Here is a 21,424-nt window from a genome sequence, read left to right as displayed (position 1 = left end):
CCCCAGAACCTCTGAGAAAAAGGGCCTCAACTGGCCAATGCCACAGGTGTCAGAGGTTTAGTCATGCTCAGAAGTTGCGTATAGCGGAATGCTTGAAATGCAATGAGAGCTACCCCACTAGCACCTGCACCAAGCCAAAAACCACCCCAGCTAGGTGTGTTGGCAAGGTGAGGTGGCCCTCACCTTGCCAACTATAGAGGATGCACTCATCACCCAAAGAATAGACGAATTGAGCTAAACAAACAATCTACCCCTTTATCTAGAATGAGATCTCCAGAAGTTCCGTCTCCACAGCCCGCCATTATTCAGTATAGAGCTACAGATGCTCATCTACTACAGTCTGAGACTTCCAAGAGATTAAATTCTCATCAACAGTCAAGGACATATGCTGACGTGACCCTCTCAAAGAAGACAACACAGGAGCGTAATCAGCCAGCAGCACATTCAAATCTAACATCTATCATCACTTCTTCTCTGGCAAATATGTTACACGATTTCAGCAAATCCAACCCCTCTTTGACCTCAACAAAAAGATTCCTACACGAAACTCAATCCATCCTCACTGCATTCATCGATAAACAGAATTAAATTCACTCCAGAACTCTCTGCAGATTATCGCGTGGAACTCGAAAGCTACAAAGTTCTTCCTAAAAACGTCTACACGCCCCAATGAACTGGTTCAGCAAGCTGTAAACCAGGGCTTTCCAAAGCACTGCCAGCGGGGCGCCTGTGGATTTTGATTTTCACCCGTGAAAAAATAAAATAACAATTTGAATCGAAAGCGTATTAGATATTTTAATTCTATCAATAATCGATAATCTCGATGTTGGCAATTTTATTCGGTGTTTTTACATCACTATATATCCACGTGTTTTTCAAATATTAGATGTGACAAAGAAGCGTTCTTATAGTGTTTTGTTCCAACGCTCATGCTCCAGGCGCTCACGGCAAACGTGAGCGCGCGATTAGTGTTGTTCGTTTGTTCAGCTATCGAGGCTGTATAGCTGATGTTCACCAAATTACTAGATACGCATTGTGATGCGGCCTTCGGATAAACTTGACGAAGAAACGGATCAATTCGAACACAAAAGACCACCATAAGGGTGGAACTTGGAACTTCTTTGGGAGATGGGCCCAGTCCTTGACTCTTTATCCCTTCATCTGGATTTTAGATTGTGGGTGATGAGATTATTGTGGGTAAATTACCCGCTCATTGTGAGCATTGTAAGCTGTATTAGCTTTATCTTGCGAGGGAGGATTTTGGTTTTTTATGTTTGAAATGATCTGAGGGTTTGTAGTCTGCTGCCTGTTGAATTAGTTGATTTGGGTGATTATTTGTGTCTGTGAAGAATTTTTCTGCAATGCCGTTCATGTAGGTCTTGATATCTGGAAGGTTAGCTTACTGGTGTAACTGGAGGTTTCTCATGAACCAAGGGGCATTAAAAACCATTCTTAGGCATTTGTTCTGGATCGTCTGTAATCTGTTGACGTTGCTTTTAGCTGTGTGTCCCCAGGTTGGTGATGCGTAATTGAGTTGTGGTCTTATTATTGATTTATAGAGGAGGATTTTGTTATTTATGTTTAGGAAGCTCTTCCTATTCAAAAGTGGATACAGCTGTGCTATTGTCTGACTTGTTTTGGTGGTGATACTATTTATGTGTGTCTTGAAATTCAGGCGTTTATCAAGATGAACTCCTAGATATTTGGCAGAGTTTTGCCAAGGGATGATTTTTTCAAACATTTGTATGCTTGTGTTCGGTTCTGCTTTACGTCTGGTGAAAAGTACTGCAGACCTATTTCCTGGATTAATGGCAATGCGCCATTTGGTGTACCAGTCCTCTCATTCGTTGACTGCTCTCTGTAGCTTGTTTGTGGCCAGATGTGGACGGAGGGATCTAGCTATGATAATTGCGTCGTCGGCATAGAGAGCGGTGATGGATGGAGACAACTTGGGGAGATCTGCCATGTATATGGAGAAGAGTAGAGGAGATAGCAGAAAGCCTTTGTGGGACTCGTGCCATGACTCTCCTTTCTGTGGATCTGATTCCATTCAGTTTTATTTTAAATTTTCTGTTACTGAGATATGATTTGATAAGTAGAACTAGTGGTATTGGGATTCCTACTTGGTGTAGCTTGAAAATTAGACCATGATGCCAAATTTATCAAATGCTTGTGTTATGTCCAAGAAGACTGCGCCAGAATTTGGTGCCATTCATACCCTTGGGTGATGTATTCAATGATTCTGTAAATTTGGAGGGTCGTAGAATGCTGTTTTCTGAATCCGAATTGCTCGTCTTGTATGACTCGGTTGTTATATGTTGCTTCTTGAATCCATGTTAGTATAGCGCGTGCAGCTATCTTGCCTACACATGATAGAAGGCTGATAGGCAGATAGTTCTGTGGGAATTGTGCATTTTCCCCAGATTTTGGAATTAGGAAGACATCTGCAAGCTTCCATCGCTCTGGGAAATAATTTAGCCGAGGGATGGCATTGGTGATGGCTACCAGATGTATAACCCCTTTACGTGGGAGTAGCTTGAGCACCTTGTTCCTTACACCATTTGGACCCGGAGCCTTTTTGTTATTTATTTTTCTTATGATATTTCTATTGGTGACACGGATTTGTTGTTGGATTGGAGTGAAGCGTTTTGAGTTATTTTACGCACTTGGGTGTGGATTTTTCTTATGAAGCTTAAATCTACATTGGCATAATTGGGACTGCATTGTCTTTCTAAGCTGTCTGCAAATGCTTCTATCTTTTCCTCGTCACTGTAGGCGACTCTATATTCTCCTTGGATTCGGGGAAGCGTGCTACGTTTTGAACGAAGTGATCTCATCATTCTCCACAATGATTGATCCTTTGTGTTTAATTGGTGTATTTTGTTATTCCAGAGTTCGTTACGGTGATCCTTTAGGGCATGCCGAACCTGGTTTGTAGCTCTGTTAACTGCCTGCTTATCTGCGGGATCCAGTGTTCTGTGATATTTTCTTCTTAACCTGTTTTTCTCTTGGTTAAGACGTTTATATCCTCTGGGAGTTTATTTGATGGTGCATATTTGGTTATATGTGTTACCTGTGTTATAGCTGTCAGTAGTTACTTTTCAAAGGTTTTTACTGCTTTTTCTATGTCTTCAGTGGATATTATATGTGGTACTCGGCCAAGAATTTCCTGGAAGGCAGGGGGAAGTTGTTTCCAGTTTATAAAGGTGGAGGTATTTTCGGTTAAGTCTTGCATGGTGCCTAGTTGCAATATGGGGCTGTGATCAGAACTTAATTCGTTGACTGCATGTATTTGATCACTGTACGTTATGTTTTTTAATATAGATATATCAAGTACATCAGGACGTCCGGTTACTCCGTAGTGTGTTGGTTCTGTGGGTCCTATTATTGCTATTTTTCGTAAAGTAGTATAACAGTTGAGTATTCTTCCGTTGATATTTGAGTTTCTGCTGTTCCAGACTGAATGTTTGGCATCAAAATCTCCAGCTATAATTACTGCTTTACCTGCATTTAATATTTCGTCCAGATCTCATTCCAGGAGTTTTTTTATCTTTGTAGGCTGCAAATACCATGATACTGCTTGTGTTCTCCATGTGTATTTCAATTCCTGTTGACTCCATGTATTCTGTTTGATGTGTGGCGATTGTATTGTGTTTTATACTTCTTTTAATGAAGATGGCAGTTCCTCCTCCTCTTGCATAGGTTCTATCTGTGCGGTACATGGTGTAGTTGTTGAGTTTTGTCTTGTCAGATGGAGGCAAGTGTGTTTCATTTACTAAGATGATGTCTGCTTGGGTTTCTGTAGCAAATTCCTGTAGTTCTATTGCTTTGTTGGGTAGTCCGTTAGCATTCCAGCTGATGATCTGTAGAGAGTTGGGTTTTATTTTGCTGTTATCCATTAAGGATTGCAGAGAATAAAATCTGTGTTTTAGAATGATGTCCTTGGCCTCTTGTGTTAAGTCAGTTTGTCGGAGTTCTGCAAGCATCTCTCCTATGCAGCTTGTTATGTTGAGGAGATTGGTCTTGCTGGTTTTGCTGTTGATGGTTTGTTTTGGGTTTGGAGTCTTGTTGTTGGATTGGTCTTGCAACTTGTGCATATGTTCTTCCGTTTGTTGTGGAGGCTGTGATTTGTTGGGTGGGACTGTTTTCTTGTATGGGCTTGCTGCTTTGGGGTTGTATCTTCTGGTTTTGGGGACGTGCTGTACACCCTCTGTAGTTGGCAGGGTGTGGACCTCCGCAGTTAGCACATTTCGCTGGCTGGGTGCGTGGTTTCTTGCATTCTAGCGTGGCGTGTTTTCCTCCGCATTTCACGCATCGGTCTTGTCAGCTCTGTGCATTCGGCTTACTTTAATCCTTTGATTAAAGGATTTGGGGGTTAAATCCTTTGTTATGTAGGTCTGTGGTGACTTCTTCTGTTGATATTGTTTCTGTGAATCCTCTTAGTACTACTTTCAGATGTTTGTCGCTGTTGAGTTGGAATGTGTGATACGGTAGGTTATCCAAGAATTTTGTTATGTTTCTGTAGCCTGTCGATGTCTTAGGGTCAATGTGTATTCCTTCTTCCGTATTTGTTGCTTTTGTGAAGGTGATTCCTGTTGTTTTCAGAGCGGTGCAATCGATGTCCAGTGTTCCTTGGCCCTTAGGATGACTGGGGTATTCTTTCCTTTGTTTCTTTGTCTGTTTCTGTTTCTCTTGTTTTGGGTATTTCTGTCATGTTAGATATTTTTCTTTTCTTTTGTACTTTCTGGAAGTCTGTGTGCAATTCTGCTGTTTGGCTATGTGTTGCTTGTTCTTCTGATTGTGGCAAGAGTGCTAAGTCTTGTTGAGGGTGTGTCGTCTTCGTTGTTTTGGTCATCCATGATGTCGTCTGTGACTGCTGTGTGTGTGGGGGGGGGGTGACGTACAGTTTTGCCTTCCCTGGCCAGTTATCGTTTAAGAGTTTTCCTAATCTTAGGAACTCTCTGTAAACTTCTTCGAACGTTAGGGGCTTTTTCATCGTCTTGCTAAGTTAAATAGAGAATTGGCTGCTACTTACCTTAGTAAGTTTTTCTGAGTTCTGGCACTCAGAAACGCTCTTGTAGTCTTTTTTGTAATAAGGTTCCAATACTTTGAGAATAATCCGTAATCCTTGTAGTCCTTATAAGGACTGGCTTAAAGGGGCGAAGCAAGAATGCTTTTCATCTTCCCCGTTATCTGTAGAGGACAGTGTAGAGATAAGGTGTTATTGAGCTATTAAAGCTCTGATCGTGGCAAGAGGGTAACAGCAATAGCCTAGCCTCAGTTAAAACTTCATTGGCTACAGCATTGCCATATTTAAAGATAAAGCCGTCTCTAAAAATTCGGACGATCCCTAGGCCACTCATTCGTGGGCGAAAGATCGTCCATCTCAACGTTGGCTCCACTCAGTGATGGCCTTCCACCCACACACCACCACCGAGCAGAACCACTCATATTCCGAAGAAAAGCATTCACCGAAAGCCCCTCAGCGGGCCGTGCTGGAGAACACTTTCCCCGGAGACTCAAATTGCTCCCTTAAGGCAAAAACCTTAAGAGAGCGAACTCAAACTCTCGAATGTCTGCGCCCCAGGGGGTAACAGCATCAACCGAGCCTCAGTTAAACTTCACTAGTACAGCATTGCCATCCGTTACCCTCCAAGGGTGTTAATCACCGCATCAACCCCCAGCATTGCCATCCATCACCCTCGAAGGATATTAATCACCGCATTCTCAGGGTCGATTCCATAATTGGTAAGCACCTGTAGAGGTTACTAAATATTTAAAGATTATTAAAAGACCAACACGGTGTATATTAGTTACTTGATTTTTATTATATTAAAGATCAAATAAAAATATTAGCAAATAAATAAATAATTAAAAGAAGTTATTGGATAAATAGTAATAAATATCTAACTATAAGCTTCTGATATTCCTCACATGATGGATTAAACACACCACGAATTAAGAACGCAATGATCACAGCAGCAGCAATAGACAATGGAGCGTTTCACAAACTACAGTATTCTTTTCTTAGACCTCTGTGGAATTTCAGGTAATTTTTCAGATGACATTCTCTGTGAAAGACTTCGATAAATGTTGATAAATAAACACACATTTTGGATTAGTTCTTCAGTAAAATGTCATTATTTAGTTCCTCTAGTGAAGTCCTGCACGTGAACTCATCCTCAGAGGTTATTTACGATGAAAACACTGTGCAGGCCAATTTGACCTTCACATTCTATTTCACATTAAAGCATGTCAACGCAGTCCTTGTAAGCTATGGGACATTATCATGATTATACTCCACCGAATGTTTTTCAGCGCCTATTGATGAACTGGGGCATTGATTAACTATGTCATACTTTAAAAACAATTATGTCTCAGTAAAAATTCTCGAGTCTGTTTTATTATAATCAGATATACAGGCAGAAAAGCAGAAGTTTAAAAAAAAAAAAAAAACATTACGTAACTGCAGTGCATCCATTCTTTAAACTCTTTGCGGGTCACATCCCAAAGGAAGCAAATTATATTTTCTCTAAATTTAACTTGCAGCGAGTTATCAGCAGATATTTCAGCTGGTTCCTCCTTTAGCTTAACGAGGATTATGTCAGATATTGCTTAGATCACGAAAGGATTTCTTAACCAAACATTCATTCCGTGTTTTCTTTTAGTTTCGGGGAAGTATCCCAGAATAGCTTCTGCAAGAGCTTCCAAATGCCACCCAGTGTTTCATAACTATGTGTCTAACGATTAATTGTTTCTTTATCTGCTTAAAATATGACTTTTTATCAAGTGCTGTAATTTAAATATGAAATAATCAATTATTTAAGGGAATTTTGTTAAATTTTGTTATAATTCAGATAAAATAATATTTTAAAATTTAAATATTTTTAAATTAATTGCGAAACACACCAAAAAATATCTTTCATCAGTTAAAGTTACCAAATCAGTGGAAATATATACACTACTTATAAGTTTAATATAGCCTTCACCTAAGTTTATTAATATAATGGATAAGTGGATATAGGTGGCGCCTATGGTAAAAGGATCATACGATCCTTTTATAAATGTAAATCTATAAAATATCAACTGATTCTTTTATTGTGATTTTTTACTTGCGTTTACATCGACACGTGCCATAAAAGGTAGTGTCACAGGAATCTACACAGTCTTGGCCTTTTGCCAAAAGATAATTCTATTGTTTCTGTTATCATTCGCATGATTTGTTCTATCACAACTTCTGTTAATATCAGGAGTGATATTATTTATTATTATACTTTTAAAAATACACAAACATAATAAGAAAAAAATTTCTCGTAAGTTAGGTTGAACTGAAACTTAAATGCGCTGCAATTTACTATTGTGATACAATAAGCGATTGTCAAAGATAGTCGCAAGGAGACTACACAAAACATTCGAATTCGAATGCTATCTTGGACGCGATATATGTTTATCAACTGTGTGACCATAATTACAACCAGTTCGAATCCAGTTCTGCGAGTGATGTCTGTCAGGAGCAGCAATACTTTTAATGCTTATTATGAAAAAAAAAAGTAAAATATGACAACTTTGTTCAATTATAAGAATATAAAGATCAACTCATCATCCAACAAATTATACTACTTATACAGACCACAATCATTTTGATGTCGCTCTTGCGCGCAGTTCTTCCATTTTATTTTTGCAAATGTATTTTATAAATAATAAGCGAAAGTCTTTATGCAAAACATTTACACGATGATTTGAATGTCGTTAAACTTCTATTTTAATATTATATTAGTGTAAGAAAAACCATGCAAGTATTTCAGCAGAAATAAATAAATAAAACATACAAAAATATTTAAAAATGCATAGCCCGGAGTCACACTTTTCGCTCTTAATATCTTTGTAATTGTATAATGTGGAATAAATATATAATAAATAAATATTATATATTTATTTATTTCCCTTTTTTTTATTTGACAAAGTGTTATCTTTCATACGACTATTTGCATTTAGACTATTCACATATTATATTTTCGGTTTAGTACAGAATGTTATAATAATAATAACAATAATAATAATGATTATAATTATTATTATTATCAGTTAAGGTATTGTGCCATCTTCTAGAAATAGGTGTGATTATTATTGAAATTATTACGATTATTAATAAAATGTCGATTGGAAATTACTCATAGATGGCATCCTGTTATAAGCTGTGGGTTATCGGACTTTTTTTCCTGTATTGTGTAATAGCGTTTGCTTTTTTGTTACTGGCCTTTTACCAAAATATAAACATCATTTAAATAAAAGCGACACAAGTGTAGATGTATTCCTTTGAGTTTCATGGTTTGAGTATCATCTGCGTTGGTTCCTGTCTGTTTTGTGGAAGGAGAAGTGTTATCCACTAAGCAAAGAAACTAACAGTAGTAACTTTAGAAAAAAACGGTTAACTACCTTCACTTGAAAAAGGCCTAGTTAACATCCTTCGGTAACCCAAGTTTGAACCAAAGATCTTGTTATTCTTCTGACTGCGCTATTTCTTTAATTACAGAAATAAAATACAACGGCAAAACGATTGTGTATTTTATCATATGGAATCTTATTAACCAACTTATTATTATTAGTTGAAGAGTATTTTTGTAAAAATCCTAAATTTCGAAAGGAAAGCTTTGCACTGCAGGATGAGTCTGCTAACTCAGTTAGTCCGACTCATGGGACCTGCTTTCTCTGCAGTGAAAAAATGTCCTAGCAATCCAATGGGGGGCATCCTTTCCATAAGCGTACGATAGCGATCAATGGGAATTTTTGGACCATTCTTCCTGTAGGCATGTAATGAGATCCCGGCCTGTTGTGGAGTGGACGTCCCTTTGCCTCACCCGACGTTCGACTTCATCTAATATGGTCAGTAGGGTTGAGATCAACGGCCATGTGGAGGTCAGTCAAGTGTGCTAACGCTCATGTCCACAAACCATGCAGTTATAGCAGTAGCCTTATGACACGGTGCAATGGTCAGTTCCGTAGAAACGCCATAAAGTAGGGAGCATTTGCATTGTTCAGAATGTTCAGACACCTCTCGGAGTTCAATGATCGTGGCAACCCAAACACAGGTCCGTCCCCAAACCAGGAAAAAACATCACACCAGTACCTCTGAATTTCACAGTTGGGGTTACGCACTCTGGTAAGAGTGCCACACCCACATCAGTCCATCTGTTCGTTAGAGGGGTGTAGAGTGATTCGTTGCTCCATAGCGCAGTTTTCCAAGTCCCACTTTACACGTTCTTTGTGCCACTGAAGACGTGTATGCTGGTTCGGATAATGTGCGGTTTGCATATTTCGGCCGGACCATGGAAACCCCTGTTGTGAGCCTCGGTTCTGAATGTTTTTGTGCATATCAGTGTTCCAGTCGATGCCCGGAAATCCGCAATCAACGTGTCGGCTGACGAATGGGGGTTTTGCATATTATCCTTCGTAGCACCCTACAGTCACGTTCGTTGAGTGTGGTAGGTCGTCCACTGAGGGTACTACTTGCAGTTGATTCCTTGCGCTTCCATCCCAGTATGGTGTCACATATTGTTGATTGGATGACTGAATTTCTTTCCAAGCAGTGTATGTGCCTTATATATGTCCAAAAGTGAATATTACTACAGGATCTTAATCGCTATTTAATTCTTATCTTTGGTAATCCCTAATTTTTATTTATTTTTCATTTATACTTTTCGTTTATGTTTCAGTCATTTTATTTTCTTATTTATTCGTTCCATATCTTCACATTATTTCCAATCTAATGCTTTTTTTTGGATCATTACAAAATTCAGTACCAAATTTAGCATTATTCTTACCAAAAATCCACGTACGTTCTTACTTCATACTCTTTCTAATATATACAATTCAAATTAATTACTATTTCATTAGTGGCACAGTAGACTCCCCATTATCCGGAACATCGGTAACCAACTTCTCTGTATAATACAATCGCCGATAAATCCGTGAAATAACAAAAAAAAAAAAAAAAAAAGACATGTACAATATATTAAGAAATTATAATAAAATATATACATTTATTTCAAAAAGAAAAATGTAACCGCCTTGGTCCATCTTGGTGGTTCTGTCCAAAAGAAAGCACCTTTTCTAAGCAAGTTGATCGATCGTAAATACTATTGGACTTATGGGATGAATTTACTGTAAACAAGTTAGTAAAAATTTCTCGAATTAATCCAGGCTAATTGTCAATTTCAAAATTTAATTTTCATCTCATTTCAACTCATCGAAAAAATATTCAGCTTGCGTAGCACAAATTGTTTTACAAACGGGAATCCCCTGCGTCTGCCTTTTGCTGATCACCGCGTAACCATCGCTTTATCAAGGTCACTGTAGGTTGCAGTATTCATTGTTTTTCGTTTCGACATACCAGAAGCACAAGCAGAAACATTGCAAATTCAATTATTTAACCTTTTTTTTTTTTTTTTTTTTTATTCAGTCACGAATTCTTTATTCGCCAACATTATAAATTCGTTAAAATTGACATTGCAGCGCCCTTTTCGTGTTTGTTGACGCGCTCAAGTTTTAGTCGAATTGTGAGAACTGCTCTTTTTCTTTTTAACACAAAGGTTAAAATATTTAAATACATTTTGCGTCATGCAATAAAATAATTCGAAACTAATGCAGAAGCGCTATGTGTAGGCACTGATTAAATGCATGCGAATGTTCATTATTAGAGTTTCGTCCCCCCCTCACTTTTATAATGGATTGATGTGAGTCGGGATAAATATAATTTGTGGAGTCGCATTGTACTAGTGTCATAAAATTATTTTTTTAAAAAAATGTGTTTATTTTAACAAAATAAAGTAACCATGTATGCGTAGAATGAAAATTAATTTAAATTTTAATATAAAATTTAAATTAATTTTCATTACAAGAACCAGTTAATTCAAAACCGGAATTCTCAATCACAATATTGAAATTATTATTTGTTAGTTATTAGTTGATAAGTTACATCTATTCATATTTTTATTTGTTCTTAGTTCTTAAAAGAACTGGGAGATGGACTGAGTCCTTGACTCTTTATCGCGTCATCTGAATGAAGAAAATCTGTGTGGATGGAGTGTTATTGAGCTAAAAGCTCTAGTCATGGCTGGATAACGGCAATATAGCCGAGCCTTAGTTAAAACTTCATTGGCTACAGCATTGCCATTCTTTACCCTGGAAGTCCTAAAAAGGACTGTTGCTGCCATATTTATATTTATATTTGTTCTTATCCTTATATAAGGACCGGCATAAAGGGGCGAAGCAAGAATGCTTTTCATTTTCCCCGTTATCTGTAGAGGACAATGCAGGGATAAGGTGTTATTGAGCTATTAAAGCTCTGATCATGGCAGGAGGGTAACAGCAATAGCCGAGCCTCAGTTAGAACTTCATTGGCTACAGCATTGCCATCCATTACCCTCCAAGGGTATGGTGTCATAATCGTTTAATTGACAATTGACATTTATGCCTTTAGGGGTGAAGCAAGATGCTTTTCATATTCCCCGCTATCTGTTGTGGTTGCAGTGAAGGTAAAATTTATGAGCAGAATGCTCGCACTGATTGGGCATGGAGATTATGCATCACTAAAGGAGGCCAATATAGCTTTTGGTCTTCTATATTTGAATATGTCCTTTGGATCGTATGCTGTAGCTTGTTGAACCAAATCGTTGGGATGTGTGGACGTCTTTAGGAAAAACTTGGTGGCTAAGGATCGTAGAAAAGAGAAAATATAGGGAATATTTGTGTCTCTGTGGAGATGAATGTTTCTAACATACCACGGGGCGTTCAAAATCATTCTCAGGCACTTGTTCTGCACTCGCTGTATTTTGATGATGTTAGCATTAGAGGTGTGGCTCCAGGCCGGAGAGGCATAGGTGATTATAGGACGAATTGTCATCTGGTATAGTTGTAATTTGATTCTGTTGCTGAGCTTGCTATTTCTATTAATTAGCGGATAGATCTGTGCTATGTCTTTAGATGCCTTTGTGCATGCAGACTTGGTGTGCTGATTGAAAGATAGCTTTTTGTCGAGAATTACACCCAGGTAATTTGTTTCTGACTGCCAGGGAATTTTAGTATTGAATAGTAACAAATCTCCTACAGGAGACATTGGCCTTTTTGAGAAAAGAACGGCTGAGCTTTTCTGGGGGTTGACTTCCAATCTCCACTTAGAGAACCAACCCTCCAGCTTTAGAATGTTTTCTTGAAGCTTTCTGGTAATGAAAAGGGGTCTGAGAGATCTGGTTAGAATTGCCGTATCGTCCGCATATAGGGCCAAAATGGAAGTCATCGGATTGTGCGGGATGTCTGACATGTATATAGAGAACAGTAATGGAGCCAGTAGAGATCCCTGCGGCACTCCAGCAAAGATGTGGCGCTGGGAGGATGTAGAACCGTTGATTTTTACTTGCATTGATCTATTTTGAAGATATGAGTGGATTAAATGAACCATTTGTGCAGGAGTCCAAAATGCCAGATTTTGTCAAATGCTTTGGATAAGTCTAGGAAAACAGCGCCTGTGCACTGGCGCCAGTTGTAGCTGGTTGTGATGTATTCAACAATTCTGTGGATTTGCTGGGTAGTACTATGGTGTTGCCTAAAACCAAACTGTTCTTTTGGAAGGATGTTTAGGTCATTTATTGAGGTCTGAAGTCGTGAGAGGATGACCTTCTCTGCAACCTTACCCAGATTTTGATTTGAGATGAGATTTGAGATGAGACTGATTGGACGATAATTTTGGGGTAGGTGTGAGTCTTTGCCTGGCTTATGTATGGGAATTACGTCAGCCAGTTTCCAGGTGGAAGGAAAATAGTGAAATCTTAAAATTGCATTTATTATACTGGTCAGGTACACTACTGCCCTTCGGGGCAGAAGTTTAATCACACGATTAGTAATGCCGTCTGGTCCAGGAGCTTTTTTGTTCTTTAAATTTTTAATAATGTCATATATCTTAGCAGGTGATGTTGATGCAATATGGTCAGTGCTGGTGATAGGAAGTTTAAGTGAGTGTCTGACCTTGCTGTGAATCTTATGTATGTGTCAAAGTCAAGGTTTCCATACGAAGGCCTGCATTGCTCTTTCAAGCTGTGCGCTATAACCTCTGCTTTGTCCACATCTGTGTGAGCAAGGCTCTGATCAGTTAATATTGGGGGAAGGGATCTGCCTTTGTTTTTTGATATTTTTCAGTAGTCCCCAGATGGAGTGATCACTAGGTGAAATGGAGGATAACTTTTCATTCCATACATAGTCTCTATGAGCTTTCAGTGCATCTCTTACTGCCCCATTTAGTCTGTTTAGATTTGTTTTGTCTTGTGGTGCACAAGTGTTACGGAATCTTTTTCGAGCTCTGTTTTTATCTCTAATTAAGTTCATGATAACTTCAGGCAAACGATCTGGCTTGCGGGCAGATTTGTAGGAGGAAGCTACCTTTATAGCAGAATTAATTTGTTGTGTGAGATTTGTAACTGCAGTTTCTACTTCTTCTTTTGTGCATATGTGAGGAACAGGTCCAATATAATCCTTGAGTGCGGCTGACAGTCTTTCCAATGTAGGAGTGAGAAGGAGGACACAGGAATTCATGATTTCCCAGCTGTAGTAGAATTGGATTGTGATCGGATGATAGTTCATCCATAGATATGATACTGTACTGAAGTTTAATATCCTGCAGGATAGCTATATCCAGGATGTCAGCAGTGCCGAACGTACTGAGATGAGTTGGTTCGGTGGGGCCTGCCACAACAGCGTTGCTTGATCCTAAGTAATTGAAAAGGATGCAACCATTCTTGTTTGTGGTTGAACAATTCCACGCAGGATGCTTGGAATTCAGATCCCCGGCAATAATGGTGGGCCCTCTGATGCCTAAGATGGCATTTAGATCAGAGTGAAGTAGAGATTTTTGGGGAGGGTTGTAAGTTGAGTAGATTTTCAGTTTGCCAGTGGAGCTGGTGATTACTTCCACTCCTGTGATCTCAAGGTTAGTGGTTGAAGGAATGCTCACAGAGTGGTGCTTAATGTAGTTTTTAATGAAGATGGCAGTGCCATCGCCTCTGTAGAGTAGTCTGTCATTTCTGTATAGGCGATAGCCCCTTATTGTAGGATTGTCTGGGGGTCTTAGATGAGTTTCGCTAATTAGAATAACATCTGGCTGATACCTAGATGTGAAGGCACGGAGTTCCAGGATTTTGTTTTTGAGACCATTTGCGTTCCAAGCAACTATTTGAAGAGATGCTGGAATGAGTTTGTTTCTATTCATTTATGAGAGCTGTGAGGATGACCTGTGTTTCACGAAGAAATCTTTTAGTGGAGGTTTCAGTAGGGTTTGATAGGCTAAAATTTTGTAGCATGTTTGCTAGTGAGGTCGTGATAATAGCTGTTAGGTTTTTAGGTGCTCTTGGTTGATTTTGTTCTGTAATTGGCCTAATTGTACGGGTCACATCGGCATAACTTCTTGTTTGCTTTTGGTTGGAGGTCTCCGACTGTGGCCGCAGAGTCTCCGGTTTTGATGTCTGGGCCGCTGGTGTTGTACTGTACGAGGAGGGCTGACTGATTGCCTCCATCCTTCTGTTCTTTGGGTGTTGAGTACATCCTTTGTAGTTCGCCGGATGAGGGCCACTGCAGTTGGCACATTTGGCCGAGGATGTCCTTGGCTTAGTGCAGGTATTGGTTGGGTGGCTGTCTCCACATTTTAAACATCTATATTCTGCACTAAGGGCATGGCCAAACTTTTGGCACCTGTGGCACTGCCCAGAAGATGATCTTTTACGGAGTGGTTCCGGTGTGACGATGAGACCACAGACTGTTTTTAAGTTGTAGATATCCTTATATATTTTGTGAATCTCAACAAGGACTAATGGCATGGGAGTTTTGTCTGTTTTGTACATTCTGCTCACCTTGACAGGTGGCAGATCCTGAGAATTTAGGTCAGCAGCGATTTCTGCTGTGTCAATGTCTTCACAGACACCACGAAGGACTACTTTTAAATTTTTTTCGGAACTGAGCGCAAAGGTATGATACTGGATGCCTCTGTCGTCCAGTTCCTTGGTCAACCTTCTATAGTCTGACACTGTTGCTGGCTGAATTTTTATGCCTTCATCCATGTTTTTGGCCTTAATGAAGCCAATGTGCAGATTGGACATTGTGGATCTTAAAGCTGCCCACTTCTGCTTTTCTCTAAGGATGATCGGAGGCACCTTTTCTTTGGGAGAAATAGCGGCGTCCGAACCCTGAGCATCCTGTTCCATTTCGTTGTCTTTGTGCGGTTCTTCTGTTGTTCTTCGCTTTTTTGCGTGCGCGCACTTCTACAAAGTCTGAAGGAGTAGAAGGCACCGATTCTAACTGATCTTCTGCGACAACGTCTGTGACACATTCGGGGGGAAACGTGTCATACAGTTTAACTTTTCCCGGCCAATTATCACTCAGTAGTTTTCCCAGTCTGAGGAATTCCATGTAAACTTCTTCGAATTTGGTCTCATTCAGAAGCTTAGCCATCTCAAGAATTTAAAATGTGTTGAGACACAGATGGAGAAAGAGTAGAGATCCCTCAGGTGCTCCAAGCAGGCAAAGATAATCCTGTGGACTTTTGAGGGTCCACTAGCAAATCCCGTAGACACTCTTAGGTGTCTACCAGCAATAAAATGTTACTCTATATATATATATAAATATAAATATATATATAAATATATATAAATATAATATATATATAAATATAATATATAAATATAAATATAAATATATAAATATAAATATACCCCGTAGATCAAATCGATCTACCAGCATCGGTAGCAAATATTTCACCTTAAAAATCCTCAGAAAATGAAGAACACTTACCTCTACATATACATATATATATATATATCATTTATCATTCAAAACTATCGCACTAAACTAATACTAGCCGCCATTTGCATTCCAATCCGAGTCTTTTCATAATCGTTTATCCTTATAGTCCTTATAAGGACTGGCTTAAAGGGGCGAAGTAAGAATGCTTTTCATATTCCCCGTTATCTGTAGAGGACAGTGTATGGATAAGGTGTTAATGAGCTATTAAAGCTCTGATCATGGCAGGAGGGTAACAGCAATAGCCGAGCCTCAGTTAGAACTTCATTGGCTCCAGCATTGCCATCCATTACCCTCCAAGGGTATTGGATTGAATGAATCAATCACCGCATCTCACGGTCGATTGATCCAATCTATCCATAATCGTTTATTCGCTTCAGCAAAATTTAAATATTTCAAACATACAGAATAAATTATGGTGTCTTTAATTCTAAATTAATTATTTTTAAGAATATTTCCTCTACTAAAGAACTAATATATAAATCATAATAATAATAATGTATATTATATTCTATTAGATATATCTAAGTTATAATTAATTTGAACTATAGCTTCCACTTAAAATAACAAGTTTTCTTATTGAAACATTATTATAAGTCGATAGTTGCGCCATCTGGTTTCGATATTTTTTATATTCAAGAAACCTTTCTAGTCTAAATTGAATTAAAACACTTTGTATAGACTTGGTCGGAGACTGCCAAGTTATTTCCTAAGTTCACTGATTTGTTATGACTGTTGGAGCAATATACTGTCACGCAGGCAAACAAGAATAATAATAATAATAATAATATATATATATATATATGCAATTAATATTTAAGCTTATCTTCACCAGTAAAAAATGTTGATATTTCTTTAGAAGGATTTCGAACAGAAAATTTTCATAGATTTCAAATAAACTATTAAATATCTACATGACCTTGACAATTAATTCGACTGGCGGTTAGGGCGGTATACATATTACTAAACTATAGAGCTGAAAGGCTTCAATTTGGAATAAGTAAAATATTAAGATATAGGATATTATGGATCAAACCATATTTTATTGCAAATAGAAAAATTTACCAAAATATTTCGAAATTTACCAAAGAGCTTATGAGAATATAACCTTCATATGCACTGTCTTGGTATGACTATGTGTAGTTTTTTCGCAGCTTATGACTAGCTCATAAGCTGCGAAAGTTGTTACTTTCTCTACTTGTATATAAAATGCGATTGCATCTATAATATCCTCTATTTATTATAAAATAGAAGCCTTTCAGTTCTATATTTTAGTAATTGATTATGTACCTGCCAAGATATTATTATACAAGATTTTTTCTGATATAGGATAATTAAGTTATTACAGAAAAAGGAGTTTTTGATCTGTTTAGGTTTCTGCCTTGTCTGCGATGAGAAACAACAGCTGGAAACAGCTATCAGGCCAATGAACCTAATGGAAGCACAAATAAAAGGGCTCCTGGCAGAGCATAACACTGCTGAATAACAAGACATAACTTATTGTGCATAGCTGTAGGCTTGATTCTTACCCGTCAATTGGAGAGAATTTTTTTAAGTCAACACAACTCTTAAAATTCGACTATATAATTTAATTTTCAAAAGTTAAAACTAAATTTTGCTTTTTATTCCTTTTGAGTAATTAAGAAATTGAGATTATTTATTTTATGCATATATATTTATTTATTCCTCATTAATTAAATTTAATTATGAAGTTTCTCATCAAAATAAAATTAATACTAAATAAATATAAAATAATTCATCAGATAATTAAAATTAGTAAATATATAAAACTTTTTATACAAATAATTCACGTTTCTATTTTTAGTTATAATGAAATAAATATAAATAAAGTTTCTTATCTAAATAAAAGTAATGTTTTAATTTAATGAATAACATAATTCGTAATTTTCTTATATAAATATAAATAAAATTTCAGAATAATGTAAATAAAGTTTCTCATTTAAATAATATTAACTTTAAATAAGTATAAATAACTTTTTTTTATCTAGATAACCAAAATTAATAAATATTTATTTATTATATTATAAATGAATAAAGTTTTTAATTTCCTTATATATAAAAAAGGTAAATTCAAATAAAATAAAATTTATTATTCATATATGAATAGAAAGAAATAAAGTTTTTAATTTCCTTATATAAAAAAGGTAAATTCAAATAAAATTTGTTATTCATATGTTCATATATGAATATATGAATAGAAAGAAAACAAGACCTTAACATAGAAAGAAAAAAGGTAAATTCAAATAAAACACGACCTCAACATATGAATAGAAAGAAAACATTTGAATCAGTGTTGAAATTGAAATTTAACACTATATATATAACATATATAACAATTTTCTATCGTAATCTTTTTTTTTATAATTGTTATATATAAAAATTTAACTGGTGTTTAATTTAAACTATGTTAATATTTTAAAGTTTATAGATAAAGTGTAGGTAATAACTCAGTATATGGATACCCATTGCGATTAAAAAAATTCGATTTAATCTGGTGTTATAATTTATGTACAAATTAAATAAAATTATGATGTTTTTTTAAATTGAAAATGGCTGTTGATTGTTAATTCTTAAATGGTTGCAAAATAGTGCGTTTTTTTTGTTTTTTTTTTCAAACATCACGTTGTAAAGCAGTTATAGCTAGTAGCCCGAGCTCTTTACTTCCTAATTAGCAAGTGGCTAGTTTAAAACTTACAATGATATGTGTAAAAAATATTACATAAAAAAGTCATTATATTAAATTCTCTCCTGTCTACACAATATTGATTTCAAATATGAAGACAGTGTGGCGCGTCAAAATCCTGAAATCTATATTCATCTGACCACATGATATTCGTTACGTTTTGGAACAAAAAAAAAAAAAAAAAAGAGGGGCAATCATTACTCATGTGGCGCTGTTGTAACAATACTTTTCAAGTGGTATCTGAGTTAGTGACGTATTTCCGGCCATTAGTGGCAAGAGAAAAATACACGTTTAACAAAGTCCCTTTCATTACTTCCCTGTAGCGCGCTAACACACGCACAGACGTACTCGCCGTTTCATTCCGGTCCTTTTTGGATTTCTTACAAATGTCTGATGTCTGCTTTGTTTCAAATAAGTAACTCATAAAACAAGTCGCTGACAACAGAAGTTTCTAAATTAGAAAAAAAAAAAAAAAAGCGACAGGAGGAAGGGGAAATTTTTCCCTTACAAATACTGACAGGGAACTCCACCCAGATTTGTCAACATGGAATCGGCAACCCTGTACTACTGTCTACCGATTTTCAGCGGAACTCAGACAAGATCAGAAAGGAACTCTCCTTGCTTGGATTAAACCCAACAATCTACGAAAGATCTGAGAAGGTAAAAACAGAACATTGTGATGAACTTTATTCCAAATTAACTGTTTATGTTAACAACGTGCAGTCTATTCTCAAAAGAAAGAAATGCATGGCAACTAGTAAGAACAAATGATATATATACATAACGTAGACAAAAGTCTAACATAACAGTGACTGTATATCGTGCAGACTTTGTCTCACAGAGGTGCAACAAGTTATTTTTATTCCTGTATGAAAACATAATTGCTAGCTTTTCGAGCATACTTTTGGTAGTGATTTGTCTCTATATTTGAAGGTTTTTCTATAAAAAGACAAATCAAAAATAAAACTGTCACCTTAAAATTAAATAATTTTTAGTTGTAATGCTATTAGCTTTTGCAGAGCTTTGACTTTCATAATGAGAGTAAAAATGGCCTTGTAGATGCTTTCTTTGTGGATTTTTTTTTTTTTTAAGTTATAAGTTCTACAATGGTCGTGTCAGTTTAAGACAATTTTGGTAAGTCGAATTTCCTTAAAAAAGATTTTCTATTATTTTAAAATCTCATCAATTTCTGACAGTTGATGAGAAACTCCGGCATGAACTTTGTATGGGGGGGGGATTACATGTGGGATCAATCCATCAATTATAGAATCAAATTAAGTATGAATAATACAGTATAATAAAGCCACAATCTCAAATAAATACGACATAAAATAAGTTATAAATAGTTAAAGAATTATTACAATATAGAATAAAAATAAAGAAATGCAACCGCTAAATTAAAGACAGGATTTGAAGAAGTGATATGCAGCGATAGCATTCAAAGCATCATTTGTGAACTAATGAATAAAAATGCTCATTGACTTTATTGACATTTTCTAAAACGAGATGGAAGAGTACACTAAATAAATGGAATAGCTTTCAAGAGGCATTCTTTACTGATCATTTCAAGGTTAACATAAACTTTACCGTTTATTAATTAATTTAATATCAATATATCGTACGACAGACATGTTTGTGAAAAGACACTGCTTAGGAGAGAACTCGTAAGTACCACTATTCCTGTTTTAACTTCCATTCATCCTTCTGTCACAAGCTATCACACTGTAAATTTTCCTCAAAATTACGTAATAGTCATAACTTCTAATTAAGACAGCACGAGACCCATGATACCATTAATATACTATACTCGTGATGGTTAACCGAAAATATTCAACATAAACAATGGACAGGTGTTTTTTCTGTTGCGAAATAATAATGATAGACCAAAATTTTAATGTAGGATCAAAATCCAGTGACGGGTTTATAATATAAGTAAACATTCCTACAGAAAATAGATTATTATCACTAGTAAAGAATGCCTAATAAAAGAACAATAGACAACGAAATATTTAACTGTGAAATTATTATTGGCAGTCCACAAGGTTGGAGACGGAGTGCTTGCTTCGCAGGGATAAAATTCGAACTAGAAGGATGCTGTGCAAGAGACTCAATCTCGTCATCAAATCCAAGTTTATTCATCGCGATGGTGACTTCGATCTTCTTAGACAAAATGACCATTGTCGTTGTTGATGATGATGACGTCATAATGGTTGAACCTTGACACACGACGTGGTGCCGCGTTGACTTGTCTTCGAACAGCGTCCGTGTATTGCTACATCCTTGACGAAGGGACTGCTCCGTAACCTCCCTCATCAAATAACGTTGCTAGGACAACGAAATCAGCTTTCACAATGATCTCAGATTTCAGATACATCTGGATAATCATTGTGAAAACCAGTTTCGTCTCAGGGTGTCGACTGGAACCTTTGGCGACATCCGTCGAAACCTCCAGATCGGTTGGCGTCGGCTTTGTGCGCATTTTTTTTTTTCCTCTTCTTCCTTGCTTTCTCTCACTTTCACCAAGAACGATGGAGTGTTTCCCCGCACCTCCGCCCTTGACATCGAGAGGTCAAAGCCGTTTTTTAAGCTAATTAAACCAAGACTACAGCCAGAGCGAGGATCGCATTACATCACAAGAGGGCGCTGGCTCCACCCACCGTAGCGATGACACTAAGGCGGAATAGGCAAGGAGGGTGGAGGGGGGGGATGCGAACACGTGGCAGTGTCGGATGTCCCTTTTCATCTTGGGTGTAGCCGACTGTGACCGACACATCCCTGGAGAGAAGTGAAGTACGATAATAGGGATCTTAGAGAGCGTTTAGCTCGCCTTCCGCCAAAGAACGTCGAGAAAAGTAAATGAAAGAAAATATTAGCCACTAA

This window comes from Typopeltis vanoorti, chromosome 3 (genome assembly GCF_054136105.1).
Source record: "Typopeltis vanoorti isolate ZY-2024b chromosome 3, IOZ_Tvanoo_1.0, whole genome shotgun sequence".
Classification (NCBI taxonomy): domain Eukaryota; kingdom Metazoa; phylum Arthropoda; class Arachnida; order Uropygi; family Thelyphonidae; genus Typopeltis; species Typopeltis vanoorti.
The sequence above is the reverse complement of the archived record's forward strand: the minus strand, read 5'-3'. Positions refer to the sequence as shown.